At 44.7% G+C, this 11,096-nt stretch overlaps 1 pseudogene across 1 annotated transcript; it reads right to left on the reverse strand.

The window, feature by feature from the left end:
- Window positions 1-1,227: 1,227 nt before the first annotated feature.
- Window positions 1,228-8,727, reverse strand: LOC311315169 (annotated as a pseudogene). The gene is made up of 7 exons: window positions 8,722-8,727; window positions 3,264-3,314; window positions 2,903-3,031; window positions 2,609-2,800; window positions 2,242-2,388; window positions 1,528-1,726; window positions 1,228-1,268 (listed from the first exon to the last, which is right to left on the reverse strand). The product of its transcript is annotated as an uncharacterized misc_RNA (transcript).
- Between the last annotated feature and the right edge of the window lie 2,369 nt (window positions 8,728-11,096).

The raw sequence follows: 11,096 nt of genomic DNA on the forward strand, positions 1-11,096 counted from the left end.
ATCCTTGTGTTCGAACATGGTGTTTGTTATGGACAAACCGTGACTAGCACAGAAGTCCAACAACAAAACACCACTCGGGTTCAGATCGTGGTGGCCATGCCTCCCAATCACGCCCCTCCAAGTTTCTCCATCATTGCCTACGTGTGCATTGAAGTCCCCCAGTAGGACAGTGGAGTCCCCTGCAGGAGCCCCCAAAAGGACTCCACTCAGGGTCTGCAGGAAGGCCGAGTACTCTGAACTGCTGTTCGGTGCATAAGCACAAACCACAGTCAGAGTCCCCCCCCCCACAGTCCTAAGGCACAGGGAGGCGACCCTCTCATCCACTGGGGTGAACTCCAGCACAGAGGCGCTCAGCTGGGGGCTAGCTAGTATAGCCACACCTGCCTTACGCCTCATACCGTGAGCAACTCCGGAGAAGAACAGGGTCCAACCCCTATCCAGGAGTTTGGTTCCGGTGCCGGTGCTGTGCGTGGAGGTTAGCCCCACCAGGTGTAATTGGTATCGCAGGCGGGCCCTCCGTCTGGGCCTGGCTCCAGACGAGGGCCCCGGGCTTCCTCCGGGCTGGGTCTCTCTTCCTTTAGGTTGTTTTGTCATCAGGGTTTTTGCCTGTAACCCCAGGTAGGGGGGCTAGGGGGTACTACCACTTGCCCGAGGTGGACCCCCAGACTAGTGGAGGGAAGGAGGCGTCTTACTTCTCCATTCTAGTTTTGCAACTAGCCACTGCCCGTCCTTAATTATGTTTTGAAAATGCCTTGGTTCATTGTTAACAGTGCTGTCAAAGAGTTCAGAAATGTTCGGGTAGTGCTGTGCAAATTCTTGTTCAGGTGCAGCCTGTTGCTCCACTGTGGTAAATGGGTTTCTACCAAACAGCGACACTTGTGTCAAAGAGGATCCCACTTCCCGGTCATAGTAGGCTGCAGCCTCCGGCAAAATATCTGCAGGCAGTTTCTTTGGGCATCCTCCCAGAGCCAGCTGATTGGGGATTCCCTTGCCTAAATACAATAAGCAAATCAAAACAAATCAAGGTCCATGGTTTGTGTAAAGTTACAGTGCGTATTATCATCATGCATATCAATGCACCTCAAGCAGTACGTAATCTTGGGCTGGGTAATATGGACAAAATCAGATCTCCCAACATTGTGTTTTTAATAACAAATGTTTTGATAAAGAGGCACGACAAATGTCAATATAATTACCAAACGTGGGGTCAAACAGCAGTTGGAAAAGTTAACGAGTTTCTATGAGCAGGCTGGCACCTTGCATGGCAGCTGCCACCATGGGTGAGTGTGAATGAGTTAATGAGAGGCCATTGTAAAGCGCTTTTAAGTGCAAATCATTTAACATAAAATGTATCAGTTTAATGTAATGCAAGCTCTACCAGAATAATTCTCATGTGAAGACAGCACAACACAATCCCATGCAATATTTATTTTCTTGTCAAGACAACAATATGATTTAGACCCCAGCCTTTTAAACTCAGACAACTGAAATCTGGAGCCATCTAGATTACTACACTAGTATGCAAACCTTGGATCCTGTGTGCATTCCGGGACTGCACCAGCCGGTCAAGTCCAATTTGAGCTACCTGACAGGTATGTGTGGGCACGCGCACCGTGTTGTCTTCAAGGTTAAGTTCCTCCCAGTCAACAAGGTGGATGAGAGCTGCTTTCAGTGGATAGTTTACCCTGTTGTTGACCTTTGGCCACATCCTTTCTACTGTGTGATTCTGTCATTTCGAAAGAGTAAACAAAAATGACAAATGTTTAATTTTAATTTCAATAGCAGATCACAATTTCAACTGCGCAACAGCGCCACTATAGCCACTGTATCTGTACCACAGTTGACAGACTGTATTGCACTAGGAAGTCAGAAAATCAGACACCGCTCAGATCAAGTCATTTTTATTGAGCAATACGGAATATAAGGCACTTCTGAGCAGCCATATTGGTGTGTAACATCCGTGGCTATTAGACTTTATATTTTTACTCTGAACGTTTATGGAGACATACGACTGCCGGAGACGGAACTCCATTTCACCATTTGGCGTTCTCTCCAAGACTGTCATGTATGACAGTCTTGTACCAAGGCTAGCTCCGTGACAGAGTGGTGAACTGGCCGAGCAAGCCTAGGCTAATAGTTCACCGCTCTGCACCAGAGCTATGAGCAACATAGTGCTATGACAGAAACAACAGTATCATTAACTAACATTCAAGTGATTAAGGGAAAGAGACAATGAACCAACTCTGTTGACTGCGTTTGCATGTTTGGCTGCCTTTCGGTGTTATTCCTGTAGCCTGCCAATTTCTCCTGCATATAAAGAGTCAAGTAAAACTCTTTTCTGTGGTCTACCAAGATTTGGCCCACATTCTATATTCTAGAACAGCACTTCTGCAAAACAGCAAACATCGCCACATTAATAAACACAATGCATTCATATTTATGTCAGCAGTTTAAAAGTATCAATTTAGAATGATGGGATGATAAAGCTACAGCTAATCAGCCAATGCATTTCATTTTACTTCATAAATGGGTAACATTAGGCTAGTTGATTAGTAAAACAATATCTGCTGTTCCCTTTCTACCTTATTACAATGGAACACAGAGTTAACTGTAAACCTCTTGATATATGATGAGATTCTTTTTAACCGGCATGGTGGAGTGGCTCACAATTTTTCTGGAGAATCCATACAGCAAGGACATGGGTCACCCCAAACATCACCAGTTTCTCGTTTTGGTCGATGTGCAATTTGTGACCCATGTACTCTGCACTGTATGGCACAGGATTTAAGTTTTGTGATCTCTGAGGAATTAATAAGGAAAAACAATTAGGCTACTGTTCTTAGGGTAGTATTGTCACAGTAATCTATGACAAAGAACATCTATAAGCCTTTAGAACACCTACATGATAGCGGTCTGCATGGTATGGCTGGTTAGCATGTCTAAGGACATGACCAACGCACCCCTCCGATACTCGGATCCCTTTTGAGGCCAGGTAGCCAGTCATCATTTTCCTCCCATATGCTGGTCCAGTCTGAAATTGAAAAGAAAAAGAAAACAGAAAAAAGATGAGAAAGACTATAAAATAAGATAATCATAACTGTTTCCGTGTTGAATGTTGAATGGAAATGTCTTTTCAAGTCCTATCCACCAAGCTATTTGTAAGCTCTACCGAATTATCACAGTTGATAATTAGATATCACAGTTGGCCTACACTGCATTTATCAATCCTAAAAAAATGTAGGCTAAACTGTATTGTGGTTTACCTCATTAATTGCTTTAGCAACCTCGACTTCCAGTTGGGAATCCTGCTCTGCCTATGCCATTTTGGGTGCAAAAGCGACAAATGTTTGTTTTGGAGCATCGTTTAGTCAATCCACATTCAAACTGGAAATTATTGGATATGTCTTCATCAGAACAGCCATGTTTTTTAACATACTTTCTATTACTTCTCAGTAGGGTAACAATCTTGACTCCCTTTCCAACAACAGCATGGCACTTCTGTTGCAAACTTTCACTTCTTCTTGTAGGCCTAGTCGCCCTGCCCTCTGACCCCGCCTTAATTGGCCTTGCAGAGACAAATGCAGTAGGCCTACTGGCAAAAAATTGATACATTTGTTCTTTTTAGAGCATGCACACGACAGAGTTAAATAATAGTGAAAGAGAGGCACAAATCTTTATGGTAAATGCACAGGCTAGGCTACTGTATGTATATAATGATATTGCTTGTTAATTATCTTACATCTTAATCTTAAAAATAGGGCCTACTTAAAGAATAAAATACATTCATTTTCCGGAAGTAGTCATTTGTCACGCTGCTCATGCAACTACAGTAGCATAAATTGGCCTTGTGCCCTCCTGCCCCCCTCTTTCCCGCTATTTCCACCTGCCGGACGGCCGACTAGAAGCTGCGGAGCGACTATGGAAATCAGGGGCGTCAATTGGGTGTGGCAAGGTATGGAAGCTGCCATATCTTGGCTTTCTGGGGGAAATTCAAATGTATTTTTTTTTATTAAATGTATTACATTTCTGTGTCTATCTGCATTGATTATTCTGTTTTTAAATGCATGTAAAATAACTAAAAATGCAAATCAGAACAAAATGATTGATTTCACAAGGTATTATATGTTTCCCAACACTTGTATTCCCCCTATCTTGAAAAATGGTGTGTTCCCACCCCTCCTGATGGAGGTCAGAGTAGGTCAGCGCAGGTGCAATGCATTATTGTTAATTGGCACGTGTTGCAGCAGTTGTTTACTTACTAAAATACTAAAACGTAAAAATGAAAAGGAAGCAGACATCTCTGCATGCATTCTTTGGTAAAAAAAAAGACTGGCGATAATGTTGCCCCAGCAGCAGTAGGACCAGGTAGCCAACGTGGCCTCGGGATCGAGTTAATTAACAAGCCCACTGTGAGCCACTCCAGCACTGGTGACAATGCTAATGCTAGCAGGGAAGCAAGCATGGAGACTTCACCAAGGGAGCAGTCGTCCCCACCAATTTCTCAGACTGAATCAAGTCCAGGATCAGACTTGCACAGCGATGACGGAGGCCAGGGTGCCACTGCAGCTGTGCCAGCCACTGGGCCTACTGGAGCAGAGGCGAAGCTGGATATTAAACAGATGATGGATGTAAAACGGATGAACTCAGGCGTCCTCGTTTGTCCCACTTCCCCACTAGGAATGGAAGACGCTTTAATGTCAGTGTGTATGAAGAATATGACTGGGTTGAGTATTCAATGCAACAAGATGCAGTTTATTATTTTCATGCCGTCATTTTGGAGGGTCATCAACTTCAACAGGCATGGGAAGCGTGTGTTCATAGACACTGGATACACATGCTGGAAGAACATGAAGAAAAATATTTGGGATCATCAAGGGAGCAGTAGACACAGATGCAGCAATAGCGTTAAAATAGCAATAGCGATAAAAAGAATCTATCGCAAGTTGGAGTGACGCTAACAGGTCGAATGAAGTATGAGAAAACCGGGCGCATGTCAAGTCCTTGTTTAAAATCACATCCTTTCTGGGGCGACCGGGCTTCCCTTTTCCGTGGCCACAGCGAGCAAGATGATTCTGAAAATAAAGGAAATTTCCTTGAACTTTTGGATGTTCTTGCAACAGATGACAAGCATGTGAAAAGCAAACAGGATCGCAGTTATGGGCACTATTTTTCCGCAGAGGCTCAGAATGATATGGTTAAAGTTTTTGGAGAACAGATGAGGAAAATAATACTAAGTGAAGTAAAAGAAGCATGTTTCTTTTCCGTTTTAGTTGATTAAACTAAAGACCTGTCTAAGAAGGAGCAGTTGGCAATCTTGATCCGTTATGTACATGACGGGATGATAAAGGAAAGAGCCGTATTGTAGGTACATTCCACATGGAGGACCTGCCAGCTGAATCCCTGGCCCAGCAAATAATAAAGGAAACATCAAGTTTAGATATTCAGTTGTGTGTTGCGCAATGCTATGATGGAGCAAGTGTTATGTGGGGCAATGCACGTGGAGTGCAGGCTTTAATATGTGAAAAAGTGCCTCTTGCTGCTTATATCCACTGTCATGCACATAGATGGAATCTTGTGCTTGTGAACTCAATAACTGAAATCCCTGAAATAGCAGTTTTTGTGTTGTTCAAACACTTTTCTTTGAGGCTCAAACTAAGTTAGGATACAACAAAGTACAACACTTGGAGCGCACATGTCCCGCCCAGTGGCTGTATTGGCAAAGGGCTCTACAGAAGATAAAGTTGCGCTACGAGGCTATACAAGCTGTGTTAGATGCCACAATTGACGCTCATGCAGAGGGATCCAAGGAAGCAGGTGGGCTTCGGTCGAATATGCTGACGGTCTCGTTTGTTGTGAGTCCTCATGTCCTAGAGAAAATCTTGAGTCTCACCTATGAACTGTCTGAACAGCTTCAGACAAAATACACTGCAATCACAATGGCTTCCAATCTCATACGGAGTACTAAAGGCCAGCTGGAACAGATGAGGTCAGATAGAGAGTACCAGGCTACAGTGAACAGAGCCACGACCAGCGAGAGCACGGAGTGTGTCCAAATCTTTGGCAGGGTTTATAGTTGGATCATCTAGTGGCCAGAGACAAAGAGGAGATGACCAGGAATAAAGATTGTTCTTTGAAACACCGCTTCATCTCTGAATTTAATCGACGATTTACAGACAATGATGAGCTACTTAATGCTATCCAGGCATTTGATTGTTCGTTCGCCCATTTCATGGATGTGATCAGAATGGAACAGTTTGTGCAACTGTATGATAAACTCATTGACACCACCCTTCTCAATTCCCAGTGTCAAACGGCAAAAGCTTTCCTTGAACTTGAGATGAAGGACGTGGAGGAGAATCATGTAAGCTATCACAAAACTGAACACCATGTCCGTTGCATTCTCAGAGGTGATTTAATTATTTCAGATTGCCGCAACAATATCAGTTTCAACTGCATCAAACGAGAGATTTTTATCAGTTTTAAAGAGAGTTAAAACTTGCCTGAGGACCACTATGGGTGATGACAGACTAACCCATCTCATGTTAATGGTTGTGGAACCTACTGTTGTCAAATCACTGGACCCCGATGAACTCGTTAATGACTTTGCCGGTTTGAGGCCTCGTCGTTATCCACTGATGGACCAATCATCATGCCTGTTTGCATTAAGTTCATCTTAAGGTAAGTTATCACATCACCCTCTTATAACTTTGCTTGGCTTATTCTATTTCTCTTTCGCTTATTCTCTCTCTTTCTCTCTTCCCCTCCCTCTCTCTCCTTTGATGCATTTGGACTTAAACTGGTTAAAGTTAAACTGGTATGTTCACGTGATACTATTGTTGCAGGCTTGCATATTAAATGAATAGAATAAGTCAAATTGAGTTGTTATCAATAGACAGGCTATTTCTCTCTTCTGATCTCTAACCCTGCCGCCCACTATCCATCCAGGCAGTAAGAGACCAGGCTGTAAGAGACCAGGCTGTAAGAGACCAGGCTGTAGGACAATAAATCAGGCTGTAAGAGACCAGGCTGTAAGTGACCAGAGACCAGGCTGTAAGAGACCAGGCTGTAAGAGACCAGGCTGTAGGACAAGAAATCAGGCTGTAAGAGACCAGGCTGTAAGTGACCAGAGACCAGGCTGTAGGTCAAGAAACCAGGCTGTAAGAGACCAGGCGGTAAGAGACCAGGCTGTAAGAGACCAGGCTGTAGGACAAGAAATCAAGCTGTAAGAGACCAGGCTGTAAGTGACCAGAGACCAGGCTGTAGGTCAAGAAACCAGGCTGTAAGAGACCAGGCGGTAAGACCACCCTTTCGTGCCACCCCAGACACCCACACACAGTTTGATATTGTTTATTGCATTCATGTCTGAAATACTCAACGGAAAAATAATTTCCAGAAGTGTAGTAGTTGTGCGATTTGTCGAAGAAGAGGCAAGGGTTCCAGTAAAATAAATGAGGAGGACTACGTCCTCACTGACAGTGTGGGAAATGAGATCCTAGAGTCTGAGGGGATAACCGGTAAAACATTGTTTTGTGTGTGGCTGGCCAGCCGCGCAGCTAGAATAGCAAATGTCCAGTAAATGTCCCTTTTTCCGTTTGTCCCATTGTTGACCTGCAGTTCTATGTTGCTACCACAAGAGGCAGTGGTCCCAGAACCTGCAGTTCTATGTTGCTACCACAAGAGCATTTACCGTTTTCGGCCACAGGGGGGCAGCAACAGGCTTAGATAGACTGGCCGTATCCGAGCATGCTAGCATGCTACTTAGTACCTACTACTCCACGAAAACGATATAGCAGGCGAGAAAATGCAGCATGCTACTCGAGTCAGGTGACGGGAATGCGTGGGTTACGTCGTTACGCTGAGGCGAAAAGGCGCTCAGTTACCCAGACCTCGAACCTGTGGTTAGTTTTCTGTGGTAATTTCTGTGGTATTTTTATTTCTCCACAACGCCCAGTATATACACCCGGCATCAAACATCAGGGTATTATTATTATTACACGTTCATGTGGATTTTTAATGAGCGTTCACCGCTCTCCCCGCTGTATTGATGTCCCTGCATTAGCATTGTTAAGTACCTACCACCAAATCACGATTCTGTCAAAAATATCGTTTCGAAAAATTATTTCTTATCCAAGCATCTTAGTTTTAACAGTTTCTCTCTAACCTCTCTGGGCCACCCTCTGCACCCACTAGTGAAGGCTGTGTGTCTCTAGCCCACTCAGGGGCCGAGTTGTGGGGTTCGTGGCGTGCTGGCCAGACTCCGTCCCCTCGGGTCAGAGCCAGTCAGGAACAGTGTAGCTCTCTCTGGGCCACCCTCCTGCACCCACCTGCGAAGAGCCCACTCTGAGGCCGAGTTGTGGGGTCGTGGTGTGGATAGTGGCGTCCTGGCCAGACTCCGCCCCTTCAGGTTAGAGTCAGTCGCGGACAGTGTAGCCCTCTCTGGGCCACCCTCTGCACCCACTAGTGAAGGCCATGTGTCTCTAGCCCACTCTGAGGCCGAATTGTGGGGTCGTGGTGTGGATAGTGGCGGGCTGGCCACACTCCGCCCCCTCGTGTCAGAGCCAGGCAGGAACAGTGTAGCTCTCTCTGGGCCACCCTCCTGCACCCACCGGGGAAGACTGTGTGTCTCTAGCCCACTCTGAGGCCGAGTTGTGGGGTTTGTGGCGTGGATAGTGGCGTGATGGCGAGAGTCTGCCCCCACACTTCCGTTGTGTTGTGGCTCACTTCCATTGTGTTGTGGCCGGTTTGTGTTGTGTTGTGGCCGGTTTGTGTTGTGTTGTGGCCGATTTGTGTTGTGTTGTGGGGCGGCTGTAGCTCAGTTGGTAGAGCGGGTCGTTCAGTGATCGAAGGGTCAATGGTTCGAATCCCAGCTCCAACTGTCCACATGTCGAAGTGTCCTTGAGCAGGACACCTAACCCCAAATTGCTCCCAATGAGCAGGTTAGCACCTTGCATGGCAGCTACCACCAATGGTGTGTGAATGGGTGAATGAGAGGCCATTGTAAAGCGCTTTGAGTGCCGCTAAGGTGGAAAAGCGCTATATAAGTGTAGTCCATTTACCATTTACCATGTTGTGTCCAGTTTGTGTTGTGTTGTGGCCGATTTGTGTTGTGGCCGATTTGTGTTGAGTTGTCACCTTTTTGATGCGTTGTCACTTTTATTAATGCGTTGTCACTTTCTTTGATGCGTTTTCACTTTTTTGATGCGTAAAACCCCGGAAGTAAATTTGAAGACGGGGCACCAGCTAATGTAGCCAAGTCTGAGCGCAGTAGGCTATATGGCTTCAGTACGATACAAAGAAAAAATAAGCTTGATCGACTTGTGGATCCATACAAAATTGACATAGTCGCCATGAGTAAAGATCACTCATTGCCAATCATATCCGGACATTAACTATCTTGTGCATAGATAGCGGCAGGTTTGACAGTGAGTGCGTTCACATGCACAATATACACAATATTTTGTTGATATATATATATTCAAGATCATTCAAATAAGAAATATCGTGTATGTTTTTATTTATTTATACCGGCCGCCAGCCGTTCAATGAACGGCTATAGGGAATGCGCAGTTTCGCGCTGGCTACAGCCTATTATATGCACAGTTTTGCGCTATGTAGGCTATTATAAATAAGTATTATTCATTGGGCGAGCTTGGACTCGCTGGGCACTGGTGGAGAGACACAGAGCCTCCCCAGACGCGACATCCTCCAGTTGGCTGAAGAGCTGCGCGCTCTGGCGTCCAAACAGCCACCGGCGGCGCCCCTCGCAGTGTCCACAGAAGAATACCCCCCCCCCCAAAAAAAAAAACCTGCATGGTGAAGACAAGCTGCAGCAAGAACAGAACTGTCTACCAATGCATGAAGTGCACCATAGCTGTCTGTGGCAGTTGCACTGCCAAGGTGCAGAGGATATGTGCGAAGTGTATTTGAGCTGCCGCCTCAACCGTGCGTAAGAGCAGAGCGATCAACTCGTGTATAGCTACAACTAGTAGCCCATAGCCATTAAAACGGCTTATTGTTTTATTCATATATCAACTAGATAATTCGATAATAATGAGTAGCCTAGTAGGCTATAAAAGGAATTTAATAGGGCCTAATAAGCCTTAAGTTGTAGCCTAGGCTACAGTACAATCACAAGACGCATAGGCCTAGCCTACCGTAAAAAGCGTTGCGTTCTCATAGGCCTATATTAACTTAGATAATTATTAATTATGCTCAGGTCATAATGTCCATTGAAAATAATTCCCTCTAAGCAGAATTTGAATTGTATTAAAATAGGCTAAAATTAAATTTCCACATATTCTGATTCCTTCTAGGCCTATATAAAAAAAAAAAAAATTTTATGTGTAGCCTAGGCTATAGGCTTCTGCGATGAACAAAACAGCCACAATGTAGCCTGCTTAGCGAGCGAGAGGGCAGTCTACCATAAAGTGTAGGCTATAGTCTAACCATAATGTAATATATCTAGACTACATGCATTGTGATATTTCTTTATATAGCCCAGCCTGCAATTGTTTCTCAATAAACAGTTATGTCATCCTCTGTGTCCGAATGTAGGCTAATAGACCGGCAGCTCTAAATGCCTTCCCAATCAATGAGACGTGGTTGTAAAAATGATGTTTTATTGATGAAAAGGGTAAAACTGAAAAACTAGGAGAGTCATTGCATTGATCGATGCAGTCCGTTCAAATAGCCATCAAAAGATAAAGTAGGCCCATTTAAAATGACCAATTACATCTTCAAATCCCTTCTAATCTTGGCCTTTGATAGGGTTTTTTCCCACCCTACTGCCAATTATATCCGGACATTAACTATCTTGTGCATACAGAGCACAAACAATGAAACAATGAAACGAATAGATTTCCTCCCTGTCTGTCTATGGCATTCGCTACCAGCAAAAACTGAAAATACAGGTCCTCAATTTATTTAGATTAGACTAGCCTATCCAACTGGACCACTCCAATGAATGTTGAACGTAGCCTACTTTTATTCTTTGGGTTTTACAGAATCGGCCTACAATGTCCACACATGCATGCGCCACCTGACTAGCTCGCCACTCGCCAGCGAACCTCGACTAGACTATTGTAACCCCCCCCCCC

Source organism: Borostomias antarcticus (genome assembly GCF_949987555.1).
Source record: "Borostomias antarcticus genome assembly, chromosome: 11".
In the NCBI taxonomy this organism is placed as follows: Eukaryota; Metazoa; Chordata; class Actinopteri; order Stomiiformes; family Stomiidae; genus Borostomias; species Borostomias antarcticus.